This window comes from Phocoena phocoena, chromosome 7 (assembly GCF_963924675.1).
Source record: "Phocoena phocoena chromosome 7, mPhoPho1.1, whole genome shotgun sequence".
NCBI classification, from domain to species: Eukaryota; Metazoa; Chordata; class Mammalia; order Artiodactyla; family Phocoenidae; genus Phocoena; species Phocoena phocoena.
The window spans coordinates 28,219,511-28,237,028 of NC_089225.1; the positions used below are offsets into that span (position 1 = coordinate 28,219,511).

At 36.9% G+C, this 17,518-nt stretch overlaps 1 protein-coding gene across 1 annotated transcript in view; it reads left to right on the top strand.

Annotated features, from left to right (window-relative positions):
• The first annotated feature begins 7,084 nt into the window (after window positions 1-7,084).
• The window catches only part of ARHGAP15 (Rho GTPase activating protein 15), a 630,092-nt gene continuing 619,658 nt past the window's right edge, over window positions 7,085-17,518 (top strand). Inside the window, exon 1 of the mRNA XM_065880510.1 lies at window positions 7,085-7,142. The gene's annotated coding sequence lies outside the window, so the exon portion shown is untranslated. The remainder of the gene's footprint in view (window positions 7,143-17,518) is intronic.

Below are 17,518 nucleotides of genomic sequence, written 5' to 3' on the forward strand. Positions count from 1 at the left end.
GAAAAGAATGAGCCAAGATGTGATGACAGTGCCTTGATAGAGGTTAAGGGGACGCAAGGGAGGTGAAGAATTTTGTCTCTAAAGTCTCACTTCTTAGCAAAATGACTTTTGCACAATGTGTATAAAAACTATTTTTCTTATTTGGCATTCAGTGCCCTACAAAATCTTGCCCTCACTGCCTGCTTTCTAGGCACACATGTCTCATTGCTATTCTTCAAATTGCCAATCCTGCTCTAACTTGGCATTTACTCTTTCTTCTGCTTGGACCACTGTTCTCCATATATACCAGGTTCCTCCTTGACTATTTTCATGTCTTGTGCCAAAAGTCACGTCAGAAATGTCACTCCTGAAAACCCTATATCTAACCACCTTCATCTAGATGCTCTCCTTTTTCTCCTGTTTCTGTGAATTACCTATGACTTGATGCCAAGGCTAATCTCTCCCATTTCACTTACTCAGGGTCATTGTTTCAGGGAGCATCCTTTTTATGTTATAACAACAAATTTTCCCTCTCTACTACATCATTTCAAAATCAGCATAGAATCAAGCTATTATTATTCTCTGAGCTGAAAAACAAAACATTTTCTCACCTGCTTCCCCCTCAAGGCACTGCATATCTAACACATATATAACTTCCTTTTAGATTATGATTTCTTGGAAGAGTTGTGTATACTTGCTATTTGCTGATCTTGCTTTACTTTCTCCATAGCTCTTACTACTCTTAAACATTATTAATGTGTTTTTATTCTTATTTATTGTCTCTGTTACCTCCACCAAATTACATTAAAAAATCTCCAAGATATTGCATCCTTGGAGCTTGGTGTTGTGTCTAGAATAAAGTAAATATCCCAAATATATTTGCTGAATGAGTGAGTGATTGAGTGCACACATTGTTTTCCTACAACAGTTTGTAAGAAATGTCACATTTATTTCTCTTTTTATAAATAATCTAAATCAGGTCTTATTCTCACCTACTTTCTCTAGTTAGAATTAAATTTCCATCATGCTTGGCCCACCCTCCTCCATTCTACATCCAACTTTCAGCTCTTGAAACTATACAGGATTCCCCGCTGCTTCCATAGTCCTCAGGGAAGCTCCTCCAGTCATTATGAATGTCACTGAAATACGTCTTGTCTAAGTTCAGGGGCATAACGTGAAATGGGCGGTTCTGATGCTCCTGGCAAAATGTGGGGTGTGGAGATGTGTCCACACTCCACCCCAGAAATCTCACAATGTTGGACTGTTTCACATTTTATTCTCTCTTAAAAACTCTAACTCTTCACCCCATTTTCACCCATTCTAATTCTCATTCCCATCTTTCTCCTTAACTGATAGAATTGTAATCAGAAGAGAACTTCCACTGACCTCAAATACTGTACCCAGCTGCAAATTTGTGCCTTGCCTATGTGCTCTGGCTTCATTTCTGAATGAAATGCTTGCTTTCAGCCAAGGCTTAGGCCATAAAGCTACTTGTGCCTGAGATTCTATTCCCACTCCTCTGCTTCAGGACTGCATCCCATAACACTTTCCTTTCTATCTGGTATAATCAGTTTTTCCTTCTATAGGATCATCTTTACTTCTTCTACTTCTATTCTTTCCTGTAGAGTAAAACTCCAAAAAGATATCTGTGTTTGCTGTCTTCAATCTATTAAAATAAGATTTTCTCACTCATATGCTACTAAAACTTTTATCATGGTCACAACGACCTGTATGTTGCTGTATCTAAAGGTAATTTTGCCACTTTCATTTTACCTGAGTTTTCAGTGGCATTTGACAATTTATGAATCTCTCATCCCTGAAAAATATTTTCACTTGGTTTCCAGGACATCAAATTCATCTGTTCTTTCCTCCTTCCTTCCAGACTACCCTTTTTACATCTCCTTTGTGAATTTTTCCTCTCTTCCAATCTTAAATTAAGCATAGATCCTTTCCTTGAAACTTTTCTCTTTTCTATATACACTCTGTATCTATATTATCCAGTCTCATAGTATTAAATGCCATTTTTATGCTGATGAGTTCCAAATTTATATCTAACCTGGACTCCCTTCTTGACCTCCAGACCTTCATATCTAACTGCAAAATAGTCAACTCCACTGAGATGACAAATAAGCATCTCAAAGTTATCATGTACTACAAACCAACATGCCCCAATGTACCAGCTCTTCTGAAGTCTGTTTTGTCTCGGTTAATAGCAACTCCATTCTTCAGCTGTTCAGGTTGCTCAAAAGGAAATGGTTGTTGGATCCATTTTCAGAACACATACAGAATTTGATCATTTCTCCCTTATACTTGCTACCATCACTTTGGTCCAAGTCCCAATCATCTCTGCCATGGATTATTGCAGTAGCTTACTAATTGGTGTCCTGGGTTCTATTCCCATTCTTTTGGTCAATCCTTCATACAACAGACAGAATGCTCCTGTAAAATTGTGAGTCAAATTATTTTAATGTTTCCCCTTCTCACTCAGATTTTTCAAAAAGAGCAGGAGAGTCCACGTGGTCTAGGCCTTATTACTTCTCTGATACTATACCCTATACTCCTCTCTCTCACTCATCTATAGTCACACTGACCCCCATGCAGCTTTTCAATGATCCCAGACACAATCTTCATCCAGAGTTCCTGCACTTCTATTTCCTCTCCATGGAATACCCACCTCCCATCTCTAAATCCACATGGCTAGATCCATCACTTTCTTTAAATATTTACTTTCCTTGGTAAGACCTCTCTTCTCATCTGATCTCAAGTCTTATACCTTCTGAACATTTTATGTGCCACTTCACTGCTTTTGTATTTCTTTCTTTATCAATAAATTAGTTTAATTTATCTTTTTTCTAACTAATATTCAGTATATCTAAAGCTTGCTATATTGCCTGGTACACAGTAAGTGTTCAAGAGATGAACAGACGTTGCCTCCAGATTAAAGTGTTTGCCAACAAGGGGCAGCTTCTTGGGAGTGGCAAGCTCTCCTCCAGTAAGGGAAACCCATCTCTCTCTCTCATTCCTATCACAGGAAATCGAAATCTTTCCCAATCTAAGTCAAGCCTTTCTTCTCTTTTCTACTCTCCTTTAGTGTCTAACTCATAACATCTGCTCAGAGGGCCTATAAACTTCTGTTTTTGTTTTCCCTAATCGTACACAAACACACAGACACAATACTAGTTAATATTACCTGAGACACAAGAACCAAGACCTAAATCAGTTAACTAGTTGTGATACAGGAGGGAAAACAAGGTTTGTGAGGGATTTATCTGAACCTATATTTATAACAGAATTGGGTTGCTGGAACATAGTGCATGAATATATTTTATTTTGCTATATTTTTTTGCCAGATTGCTTGTCAGAATGGCTTCAGTTTATAGTTCCACCATCAATATATGACAGTTCCTCTCTATAAATTCTCATCCAGATTTTTGCCATTTCAATAGGAGCTAATTTAACTTGTTTTTACAGTGACTACTGGGGAGGTGTACATCTCTTTACTTATTGATGGATACTAGTTCAGTCCTTTTCATGAATTGTTTATTCAAATTACTTTCTTATTTCCCACTTAGGTTTCCTACTGACTTACACAAATCTTTTGTGAATCTATGTATGTTCTACTAGTCTGTTATTTTTCTGTAACTTTGTTTTATAATTAACAGAATTCTTTAATTATTGTATAGTTAAGTCCATATATTTTTGCTCTTTTCCTTTTAATTTAGGGATACTATTTATGAAAGTTGCATTTTGCAAAAATATATTTCTTTATATTTTGTATCAGCAAAAGGATTTACTTTTCAAATGTAGATTTATTCCATCTAGGATCCATCTTTGCTTGTGGTCTAATGTAGGGGCCTAACTCTATTTTCTTTGATTTAGTGAGTGTGTCTTGCCAGAATCATCTACTAATCAATCTGTTCCTTTTTGTTTACCGTATGATGCCATCTTTGTCATATATCAAGTTCTCAAATAAATATGGTCTGCTATTGGACCGGTACTCTAATGTTTTTTTTAATACTGTGGCCTGGACTATGTTAATATCCGACTAGTAAGTCATCAGTCTTTGCTGTTCTGTTTCAAAATAAACTTAGGTACTTTGGGACATTTGTTCTTCTATGGAAATTCCTGGAATAGCCTGTTGTGTTCCTTAAAAATTCATCTGCAATATATTGAGATTTTATTGAATCTACTTGTTGATTGACTTGGACAAACTGACACATTTTCACTGTTACTTGTCTTATCTATGCACATAGTGTATTTCCATTTATCAATTATTTTAATCTCTTCAATATAAATTTAAACATAGAGAACTTTGGGGAGATTTGATTTTAGTATGAGTCTAATGCTAAGTCTATCATTCCTGTCAGTGAAGAAGCAAAAAGAAACACCAGGGGTGAAACTTGTCCTCGGCATTACTTTGAGTTATGCTGAATAAAACATGGTTAGGAGATAGCATAGTGATTTAGAACAATCACTGTGGGATCAGGGTCCTTGGCTGGACTCCTGGCTCTACTCCTTACTAAACTGGGCAATTATATAATCTCAGTTTCCTCATAAGAAAGAAAAAAAGAAAGTATAATAACATTGGTTAGCTCATAAGGTTGTTGGAAGGATTAAATGAAAGAAAAAATGTAAAGGCATTGGTACAATTCTTGGCTTATAGCAAGTATTTAATAAATATTAGATACATATTGAGTGGCAAGTGTCAAAGCCTAAGCTAGATCCTCAATCGTAATCATGGTAAATACATTTCCTCTAGCCACCAAACCCAGGTATATCACTGCCTGAGTTGCTCCCCTCCCATCTTGTACAAAGAAAATGTGCTTTGTCTTTATTTAATGTCTACTTGTTCATGATCAAAAATAAACACTGCAAATTTATACCTTCAAGTAGGTGTTTGTGTTTATTTATTTCCCATAAGGGTACATGGGTGTTTTATATTTTTTCTATTCCAATATCTGTTATCAGTACCTATGTAAAAGGAAAAGCCTATTTCCCTTGTTCTAGATTTATGAGCCTGACTTGGACTTACAAAGGCTTAAATCGAGTAGGATGTACTAAATTTATCTGATGTTTCTTGGGAGGCATCATCATTTCCTAGCTCATGCTCATGTGTAAGTCTGCAATTCTTCATTATTTACAACATATTTAAATCTACTTACTTATTTTTGTTGGAGGAGGTAATTGGGAGAATGTGACCTCCAGCTGAGCTGCAAACTGGACCCAGGCAATCGGAGGCTCCTCACCTCCTACCCTGACCCTGGAATATATGTTCTGCCCACCATTCCCACAGCAGGAGCCATTTTCAAGGACGCAGCCTTGAGGGAGGAATGTGTTATTGAGATGGTCTGGACTGTATGCATGACTGAACCCAGTTAAGTCCTCTATCTAATCTTAAGATTCTGGTGGGCAGGCACAAAGATCTACTTGTCTTGCGGCCACCCAAGACAATCTTTGTAGGTAAGTTCCTTTGCTTTTTAAACCTGCCACCTACCAATCTGGAGTGGTCTGCCTCTTTCTTTGGTCTCTTCTTGCCCTCATCATATGGGGGCCAGTTTCAGATTTCACTGGGGGAGCTGCTGAGTGTACCAACCAACAATTTTATTCTGGTAGATGGATATTTTTTATATGTATGTTTCCATTATATAGATAAATAACCTTAATTTCAGAGAACTTAAGTGACTTGGCCAAGGTTAAATAAACAGTAGTGTCAGAACTAAAGCCTGAAATCTGGTTTCCTCACTTTCATTACCATGTCCTTTCTATTTTCTCTTCAATGTTAAGGAGGAACATTGAGTGCAAACCTTCAGGGCTCTAAAAACTTAAAAAGGTGTATGCTGGAATGACAATTGACAGTGAGTTCTAGGGTGAATCTGAAATATGATTTTAGAAAGAAGAGTCCTAGAGAAATTAGATTAATTTGCAGGGGCATACCATGCATATCTTGGGCCATATACACCACATATATTTTTAAAGTTTTTCTTTATGTGTGCAAAACATTCCACACCACTGAGAACTACTACATAGATTTCTAGTCTGATGGGTTTGTATGACAAGAGATTGTGATTTAACTTTCTCACATATTTGGAAGGGAAGATTTTCCTCTTGTGAATCTCCTGCAGTCTCACAAAACCAGCCAAGCTTGCACGCCCAGGAGCTCACTTCTTGGATCCCATGGCTCAGTAGAGAGGCACACCCTAGGGCTATTTTGAGTCCCCACCCCACCCCAAACGTGTCTTGGATGGGTGGAAGTTTGACACAGAAGGGCACAGAGCAGCATGCCAAAAATGACACCCCTTGGAGCCTTTATTTTCCTTCTTAAGTCAGGCCACACAGAGAATCATTTAGCCACAGCAAAAGGTCTTCAGCACATATCAGAACTCCTTAGGCAACTGCGAGAGAGGACACACAAATGTGAGAGCCACCTAGAGCAAATGTCACAGTATGTGCTGGATGAGCACATTCCATTCCCCCACGTGGCAGCGGGGCCCTGGGCTGTGTTCTCTGAAGTTCTAATGCAAGCTGTCCAAAGCCTCATGAACTTAGTAATGGAGCACCTCTTTGTGGGGCCCTCTGTGAGTTAAAAGCACCAGCTCTGTGAATGGAGATGGTCTCTTGGCTTCCCAAGCCAATAAGCAGAGCCTCCTTCCTGAAGGCATATGGACATGCTCTAGCTGACTGAGGAGAGCAGGCTTTAGGCTTAAAGCCCTTGCTAGAAGGCAGAGAAAGAGGAAGTGTCCCCGGTGCTTAGCAGGCTGCCCCTCTCCCTGCTAAATTTTTAACCATACATTTTGCCCCATTAAATCAGAATTGATGAAACCTTTACAAATGTGCAGTGTCTGAAAACTGAAAATCACACTGAAAAATAACAATCTCGTTGACTATAGAAGGCAAGTTTTTCAAATCGAGTAATGATGTGATGTGTGTGGTTAACCGTATCTACGCAGGAAGTGGTTTATTTAAAAGTTTTTGTGCTCACTCCACACCCACCCCACCCCACCCCACCCCGCCTTTTTTCTTCCTCCAGTACTGAAATTAAGCAGCATCCAACCTAGGCCTACTTTTACGACATGTGACTTGACTTTACTGTTTTCCGTTTTTGCTAAAAGAGTCATTAACAGAAGTTGATGGCAGTTTCAATAACAAGTCAGCACTGAGGAAAGGTAAGTGAGCTCATACTGAACGTGCAATTTAACCTTGAAAATATCTGACAGAGTATCCTATGCTTCAGTGGGAATGTATAAACTTTTCCTACAAAATTGTGATGTTTTCATTTGTGATTGAAACATCAGTTTGTTTCCTTTGGTGTAGAGAAGGATATTGTTTTTAAATTTGCAACAGTTAAATTCTAAAGTACTTTAAAAGATCGTATACTAAGATTTTATATGAAAATATTAAAAACAGAATAAGGTATAGTTTTAGTTTGAAAGTGCTTTTAAAAATTGGGACTTTGTATCTTTAACTGACTGCTTTATAAAAATATGCACTCTTCATGATCCAGATAATAAAGAGAAAAAGGCATTTTGTAACAATTAGAAATAACATCTGAATTGCATGCAGTGTGAAAGATACCCACTGTAAAGTGCTGTAGTAAAGTTAGCATTAGAAAGCCTTAAAAGGTGTAGTTTATTAAATTTACAGCTTATTAAATAGCTATTAAAAAGCAGGAAATTTTCAAAATGCCAAAGAAATTTCTCTATCATGACATCTGGTTTTTTCCCTAAATTTTATATAAGATATAGTGTGAAATGAGGGCAAGTTTCTATTTCATAAGCAAAACTGTACGTTTAAAGGAGAAGTCACAGATGACTTCACAGGGGGTTACTTCTGGGAAAAGAGGCAAATTAGAAATATACTTCTGTTATTTAGGTAATTATATAATTTTCCTTCTTTGAGATTTCTAAAACAATAACCTCAGAAGTTAAAAGGATTTGTTAATCATTAACTGACAAGAACTTTTCTTGTATAGCGACTTCTTGCTTTTATAGAATGTCTTTGTGTGCTGTAACATATGTACGAAAAATATAAAAGTATTGCTCATCTCAGAGACAAATACCTAAAATAAATCTGACTGTAGATTTTTGAAGGAATTTTAATAAAAGCTCCAGATACAATCCACCCTTCCGTAATATTATTTTTATTGTGCTGTTGGATGGGGGACATGAAGGCCCCACAACACCTATTTTTTTGTATTATTAAAAAACGGTTACAGGGTTGATAAGTGGCAACAATTTTCTTTTCTTTTATTGTCTTCTATTGAAACACTCATATAAATGTTTTTTGATGTGGTCAATTTGGTAGGAAATTATTAGTTATCCTAGTACACTCCATTTTAAGACCTCTTCAATTGTCAATACTGAAGCTAGCTACTTGTTGACTATTCAAATGATCATGAAAAAACAGAGATTAGGACTTGATGTTCAATACATTTTTTATTGTTAGAGTGTAAGAGAACCTTGGTAATATGTATTTGCTTTGATATTCTGATTAGCTTTTCAATTTGCTGCATTTTCTCACAATGGAAAGCATTATTTAAATCTGTCTTCAATACTGTGGCTCTGAACCTCTGCATCTACAGAAGCTTAATAATTCAGATAGTTTTGGTTGATATGTTATTACTTTATTTCATTTTATTATAAAAGAATATCACATGAATAAACATATGTAGTACTTACATATTAGCAAGAATGAATATCCACATAAGCCTTTGGTACTGAAAAAAGTCCACTACAGTTTTTTAAATAATTTAATATTTTTATAAGCCAAATCTTTGTAAAATGATTGTTCCCTGCAGAAACTGTTAAATTAAAAGACAAATATTTTATGAAGTATGTATAAAATTAAGAATTAATTAAACATACTTAATATGGATTTATAAAGAGAAATAAGTAGAGATGATATTCTGTAACCTAAGATGCTCTCAGAATTGTTTGTAAAAATTACTAATGCATTATCTCTGGGATGTAAAGACCAAATCTTAAGAGGGTAAATTACAAATGAGTTATTATAGGTAGGTTACTATATCTTTATGTATTTTAAGCAAATAAGAAACAAATTTTGATGAAATAAAAACAATGCAGAGAATCTCATTTGGAAAGTCTTTAAAAAAAAAATAGGGGGCTTCCCTGGTGACGCAGTGGTTGAGAGTCCGCCTGCCTATGCAGGGGACGCGGGTTCGTTCCCCGGTCAGGGAAGATCCCACATGCCGCGGAGCGGCTGGGCCCGTGAGCCATGGCTGCTGAGCCTGCGCGTCCGGAGCCTGTGCTCCGCAACGGGAGAGGCCACAACAGCGAGAGGCCCGCAAAAAAAAAAAAAAAAAAAAAAAGCTTTTCTACTTGGGGCCAGGATTCAGCAAAATTCAGAAAGGAGACATTTCCCCCCCTTGATATTGCTTCTCTTATTCTTTTTAAGTGTTCTGTCCCAGAGTGGCCTACTCTGTCCCTGACTTAAGGTCTGCCAGCCTTGGTCCTAGAGAAATACACCCTACACTTTTCCTTCCATCACACTCCCATTGTTCTTAAAATGTACTCATCCTATTTTCCAGAAGTTAGGGCATCTGATAAAAATAATCCATGCTCACAAGAGAGGGCTCCAGAGCTTTGTTTCTTGTAACCTGTAATTCAGGCCTCCCTTCCTCCTCCCAGTAGAATTTTAATAAATTCTCTCAGCAGACAGGATCCAAGGGAACAGCTAACTGTTGAGGACCTCAGTCTCAAGTGAGGAGACTGATGCCATTACAAACAGTTTGGGGAAAATATTTTGGGGGAGAAAGAGTGTTTTGTTAACCATTCGTCTTATCTATGGCATTTAAACAAAATTTCTGAGTATGTTTTATGTGAAGGGTCCATCACAGAGATGTGTCCATTTCTCTAAGATATTCCTTAAGAAATATACATCTTTCTTGTAGTGGATGAAAATTAACTGCACTACATCTTCAGACTATTTTGGTATTCCCATACACTTAGAAACTACCTAACATAATCAAAAGTTTTACATATGTATTTTAAAAATCATTTAATATCCTGAATTTAGCACTTTGGGTACCATATTTTTTGTATTGCAAGATAAATGTTATATAACTAAACTATAAAATGTACTTATAAGTATTCTAAATTTTAGCTTACGGTAGACAAAACTCTTTTGCTTGCAAATGATAGAAAATAAGCTAAAGTTAGCCTAGGCAATAGAGATAGGCACTGATTTGTATAACTGAAAATCCAAGGAAAGAAAAGTCAGGCTGGATCCAGCAGCTCACACAGATTTACCAAGATCATTTTCTTCATCCCTTAGCTCTTTTTTTTCACTCCACTATAAACAGTCTCTGGTAGAAGCTCACACTAAGTTGACCAGAAGGCTCCAGGTTTACCTCTGACCCTTTCAGCAAACTTTGTACAAAAGAATGCCTTTCCCCCATCACCAAAGCAAAGGTACCTCAGATTGAGATCTGATTGGACTGAAGTGGGTCACGTAACCATACTGAACCAATCACTGCCTCTGAGACACAGACGCCCTGCGTGACCAGGCCTAAGGTCACCGGCCCACTCTTGCATTGATGAGCCACCTGCCCCTGCAACACCTGGACTCTCCGCTGAAAAGAGGGGTCCCTACACTGAGGAACTAAAATTCTTCCCCCAGAAGAAAAGCGACTTTATGTCTTAGAGGTAATACAGCCATAGAAAACTACCACACGGCCACATCGGGTCACATTTAAAACCAGTACTTAAATTTTCCAACCTCTGTAATCAGACAGAAAGACGGCGTCAGTTTAAGCACAGGTCTGAATGAAGCAAGTGTTTCAATTAAACTGAATTTTAAAGTATTTTTCAACAGCTACTCCATGTACAAACCCCTGCCCCACAATACTTGTCTTCTAAAAGCTTATAATCCAGTAAAAGTACAAGATTAATAATTATAATGCCAACAACTTTTTATCAAGTACCATAAAAAGATATAAGAAATATTCTATTAGGATTCAGAATTTCATCAAACATTTTTGTCTTCCTGTTATATGGCGGGCAATAAACTAGAACATTTTGCAGGTGTTATATCATTTATCATATCCAGTCAGAGAAATCAGGGCAGTTTTAGAAGAAATATTTGTACAGTAGCTCCCCCTTCTCCAGGGTTTTGCTTTCCGCGGTTTCAGTTACCTGCAGTCAACCACCGTCCGAAAATGTTGAAGGGAAAATTCCAGAAATAATCCATGAGATTTAAATGACTCACCTTTCTGAGGTAGTGTGAGGAAGTCTCGCTGCCGTGCTCCGGGCCGGCATCTTCGCGTCCAGCGTTTCCCCCGTGAGGCACTGAGCTGCCTTCCCGCTTATCAGATCGTCGCTCTCGCGAGTGTGAGGTTTGAGGTATCGCGGTGCTGGTGTTTGCGTCCCCTTTAATTCGCTTAATAGTGGCTCCAACGCGCGAGTAGTGCTTCCGGCCAATCGGACATGCTAAGGCATATCCTTGCAGTGCTTCCTCTAAGCGATAGGGTGCCAGAAAAAAAATTCGTAGTCCGAGTTTGCCCAGATATACTGTACGGACGAACCTGAATTTTCTATCCGTGAAATTGTGAAGAAGGAAAAATAAATCTCTGTCCGTTTTGTTGTGGCACCTCCAACTGCAAAAGTTATGGCTGCAGTGTGTGGTAAGTGTTTAAGATGAAAACGGCATTGAATTTGTACGATATTGTGTGTGTGAGAGAGAGACATTAACATAACTTTTATTTTTTTAATTTTTTATTGCTGTACGCGGGCCTCTCACTGTTGTGGCCTCTCCCGTTGCGGAGCACAGGCTCCGGACGCGCAGGCTCAGCAGCCATGGCTCACGGGCCCAGCCGCTCCGCGGCATGTGGGATCTTCCCTGACCGGGGCACGAACCCGTGTCCCTTGCATCGGCAGACGGACTCTTAACCACTGCGCCACCAGGGAAGCCCCACATAACTTTTATTACGGTATATTGTTATAGTTGTTCTATTTCTTTATTAGTTGTTGTTAATCTTTTACTATGCCTAATTTATAAATTAAACTTTACCATAGGTATGTATGTATAGGGAAAAACATAGTCTATATAGGAGTCGGTGCTATCGTTTCAATATCCATCGTGGCTCTTGGAATGTGTCCCCGTAGATAAGGAGTGGGGGGTGGACTACTGTGATAGTATCCAGAGAAAGCTGGAACTGGGGAGATGAGAAACATTCCAAAAGACCGGAAGGGAGTGTGTCAGGGGACAAACATGGAGTATCAGAATTTCCCAGGCGGAGTGAGTTGTCTCCTGTTGTTAGCTGTAAGTATACTAGCAGGAGGTCAGGGCAGACGGTTTGAGATTCTAATAGGGTGAACCTGCTGAGCAGATCATGACTAAGGGCTGTAAGTACCAACAGGGTTGTTGAGCAGGGGAAATTCATGGCTGGATGGCCACGTTTTGCATCTGGGTGGGCTATCTAGCATCAGGATTTATTTACTTCTTGTATATATGTCACTATTGGTGACATACTCTTTAGGGTGATTTGGAGAAATGGTGGTCGTCTATGAAGGGAGGTATTCCTTTAAGACAAGTCACTGGCGCACCTCCCCAGGTGCCTCGAGGTTCTTATATAGGCTGTGGTTATAATGATTTTTTTTCATATTGCAGAGCTTTGTTGTGTTGTTTTTAATTTGAGAATAAGTGATACAGTGAAATGGTTTGAAAACAAACAAAACCTAAATATAAATATTTTAGTGAAAGTCTTTCTAACATTCCTATTTCTATATACCTCTGTTTACTCCCACCTTAACCCAGCAGGCAACCACTTTTCAGTTTTATTTTTAAATCCTTCATTGTTTCTTTATGCAAAAGCATGTATGTATATACGCACGTGTGTGTATATATTATATTAAAGGGAGTTCACTATATACACCTCTGCACTTTTTTTCTTTCAGTAATATCTTAGAGATATTTTAATTATAAAAATAAGAAACTGTCTAATTCTCTCTCTCTTTGTTTATAGTTGTACAGTGATCCACTGTGTGGATATAGCATACTTAATCAAACCAGTCTAAAAGAGTCATGGGTGTTTTCAATTTTTTGCTAATACAAAGAATGTTTTAATATAATTGTGTACATTTGAAAATATATCTATGGAATGAAATCCCAGAAATTTCATTTATTAAAACTATTTATTTATAAGCCAAGAGATAAAATAATTTTGATAGTTATTGCCAAACTATCCTTCACGTTAGTTGTAACTTTTTGAATTTCCACCAGTACTTAACGAGAGGGCTGGTGGAAGCTCCATAGCTTTTCTAACAGATTGTGTTACCAAACATTCCAGGTTTTGACAGTCTGTAGAAAAATGTATCCTGATATAGTCTTATGTAATATTTCTGTTATTATGATTGAGGTTGGGCTTGTTTTTAAAAGAGTAAAGGTCTATTTGTTTTTCCTAATAACAGAATGTATCCTTTCTCAACTGCGTAATTAAGGACCAAAAGCATTAGTTAAGTTCAAGCCTAGAATGAGATGTTAAAGGAAATAAGGAATCGGGGCTAGCATATGTAAAATACTCTTTTTATAAAACTTGAAATAAGCAGTAGCTAAAAGAGGATGAAACATGAACACTGAAGCGAAGGAAAAGAGAAAAGGAATGAAAAATAAAAATAAATAAAAAAAAGAAAATATATCCAGACATCCAACAATGTCTCAGAGGATACGAGGACAGATGAGTGTAATCACTAGCTCAAGTAGATAAATTAACCTGAAACAGAAGGAAGAGCACTTTAATGAGTGTGCATGTAGATGAACTGGATACAGATAAGATGAAGTGAGGAGAGGAAGGTGAGGAATATTTGCTTCATGGATTCTATCTTCTTTGAAATGGTAGGAAAGTCCATTTGATGAGAGGGAGTATTTAGAGGATGCCAAAGAATATGCAGACTATCTTATTTTAAAAATTGGCCTCGTCAAAAACATATAGTACAACTGTGAATTTTAAAGTTGATTTTTCACTTTCAATGGGCATCAGCCCTATTCAATTCCATAAATTCCATATTTATTATTCCATAAATAATTTTGAGCTCCAACTAAGTACACTGTGTTATGCTAAGAATTATTAGTGATACAGAGACTCAGTGTGCTAACTAGCCAGTGAAACCATCTTAGGTAGCTTAGTGCACAAATACAAGAATTTAAATATAAATTTATAAGTATAAATGCAAGGCCTTAGAAATATTAGAGAACATGCTATGTCAGAGTCCCAGTGGTTTCATTTTACCAAATCCGATGGCTATTTATGCATCTTCATATTATCCATAGCTGAGTTGCATTTGATGCAACTGAACATTCCTTCTCTCTTGAAACTCCCTCTTCTCTAAACTTCTATATTTCATTCTCCCAGTTTTTCTCCAAACTATTTCAATGCTCCTTCTCTGTCTCTTTGCTAACTCTTCCTCATTATCTAACCCTCTAAATGTTAAAATGTCCTGTACTCAATCTTCAGATTTCTACCTTTCTGGTCCTAGCTATCGTCTTCTTAGTTTATTCCTAGGTGCTATTATTTAGTGCCATGATTTTAAATACTATCTATATTCTTTTTTTAAAAAATTTTTTCATTTATTTTTGGCTGTGCTGGGTCTTCGTTGTGGTGCACGGGCTTCTCATTTCGGTGGCTTCTCTTGTTGTGGAGCACGGGCTCTAGGCGTGCAGGCTTCAGTAGCTGTGGCTCACAGGCTCTAGAGCACAGGCTCAGTAGTTGTGGAGCACGGGCTTAGTTGCTCCGCGGCATGTGGGATCTCCCCGGACCAGGGATCAAACCCGTGTCCCCTGCATTGGCAGGCGGATTCTTAACCACTATCTATATTCTATTTAGACCTCAAGACCAAAACTTTTTGTTTTTTAACACTAAAACTGTAAATGCAGTTGCCTACCTATCATCTCCAGTTGAATGTTTCAAGACATCAAAATGAGTATGTTCAAAACTAAGCTCTTATTTACTCCCCACTTACCCACCCCAACCCGCTTCTCTCCTATTTTCATTTATCTCATTTAATGGCACCATCATTCATATCTCTGTTCAAGTTAATAAATTAAGAATTACCCCCAATTCCACTCTTTCTCTCATACTCCCTACACCAAACCACATCCAATTAATCAGCAATAAGCAGAGCCTGCAAAATTGACTTACCTCCCATAATGCTGTTTACTTTTCTAAATGATGGCTTTTGAAAAGTTATATCTTTTTTTTTATACTAATGGCTCTTTTTATTTTTTGTTTCTTGGTATAATGAATTTTCCTCAAAAAACCTGCTAAATGAATACACTACAATATATGACATTTAGATGACATCACAATTTTAGATAAACCACGCTTACTAATTCACTTTCTAGTTTCAAGTTAGAGAAGAATCATACAAAATATATGGAGCAATGTTGATTTGAAAATTTTTGAATGAACTCAAGAAGGTTGAAGAAGTAGCAACTTGTAGAACATTCCAGTTGGTTTGTTGGCCCTAAATTTTTTTTTTTTTGCTGTAATTTATCATTAAGTATGCTCTGACAGCAAGAAAACTGTAAGTTTCATAAACATTGAAAATATTGGTGACATAAAAGATACAGAAAAAAAGGAAATTTAATAAATATACTTTTTATATTTTATGTACTTTTTTTTCAAATTGTTGTTACATAAACCCATTTTTAAAATCTATTCATGCATTTTTATATTTATAAATGTTGATTGGGTATCTTGAGCTTTTATTTAACTGTTTTTCTTTAAGCAAGAATGAATTAGACATTAAGCAAGGGGTAAATGTGTATCAAAATATCCCAAATTTAATCGCTTTTTACCACCTCTACTGCTGTTACTGCAGAGTCCTCTAACTCATCTCCCTGATTCTAATTTTTACATGATAGTCATTCTCCAAAGAGTAGCCAGAGTGACTTTATTAAGACTTAAATCATACAATTCTCCAACTAAAACATTCCAAATGATTTTCTATTATACTTTAAATTAATTCAGTCTTTTTCCATGATTTGTCAGGCCCTCTATCTAATTACTCTGCTTTTGTTTGCTTAAATAGCATTTTGGATATGAGGAATCATTATTACATTGTTTAGTGGCTATCTTTACCCTGAACTGAATGGTCCATGAAAGTACTGACCTTGTTTACCTTTTTACTATTGAATACCTAGAACCTAGAACAATGGTAGACATATAATAAACACTCAATAAATATTTGATTAGTGAAAGAACAAATAATATAAAAGCTGACTGTGGGCTGTAGAGTCAGGGAAGGCTTTCTGGAGATTTGTGACTTCTCTTGGATCTAAAAAATAAGGTAAGTTTAGGGGAAGAGAAGCTAGAAACGTATTTCAAACAAATGACACTTTATGGGTTCATTTTGAGCAACCTGGCAGTGATGAAAGGTTGGAATGGAATGCTGGATCCGTTATATACTGTGGCACTTTTTTGAAACTCAAAACAAATAAGCATCTGAAAACGTATTGCATAAATTGGTAGAGAACACCAGCTACTTCTAAGCATTTAAATTTTAAGCTGTTTTTCTAAAACTAGGGTATTAAAATTGAATAATTTTGTTTACTTTAGATTCATTTCCTAAACACTTAGAGAACTTTTTGTTTTAGTCTCTGCTGATGTAATGACAAGCTTAGAGTCAAAATGAGATTTCTTTTTAAAATAGAATGCTCAGGAAATTAAGTGCTGAGTCGGGGGAAATTTTTTTTAATTTATCTTTCCACTTCAGTTAATTTCATATTAGAATTTTAAGGGATAGAAACTGAGCAATGAAGTCCATATTCATCTTATTTGGGAAATCAAGTAGTCTTAGCCTCTATTTATACCTTGATGATTCTCCTAAAGGAAGTAGAATGTAGGACGAAAAATGAGTGTTGATTACCCAAGTGGTGCCTCCAACACTGTGGTAGGTACCATGGTGTTACCCCAAGCAAACAATATTCCCTTCTTGTCTAGATGCTTACAGTAGCATGAGACATTCATTAATGTAAATTATTAGAGTGGCATTATTAATAATAATCATCAGAGCTATGATTTATTCAATATGTATTATGTATCAGGTGTTTTGCATACCTAATAGTATTTGAATCCCACAAAAATCATGTAAGAGAGTTAGTATCTCCATTTTAAAGATAAGGAAGCTTAGGTTAAGTGGGTAAGTGCCCAAATTTATAATGCTGTTTGGTTGGTGGGTTATGATTTGTAGGCAGATTTGGGTAATGCAAAATCTGTGTTATTTTCACTATGCCATGCTATAATTTCTAATCCTGTTAGGTGTCAGCAGTTAAGTGTTACTGGACTTCGTTCATGAGGCCCTATAGTCTGAAAGGGTCTAGAAGGATCCTGCTTTGTTTGATATCTAAAACTATGCCATCTGTGGAAAACCTGTTGCTTTTTCACTATATACATATATCCTTATGTAGAGATGTTATAAAATATGTGAGGAAGAAAACATTTTTGCCTTAGTTTTTGTCATACTGTAGGTACTTTTTCTATTTCACTTCTTCTGTCTTCTCTGGACCCTATGTCTCCCTTCTGCCC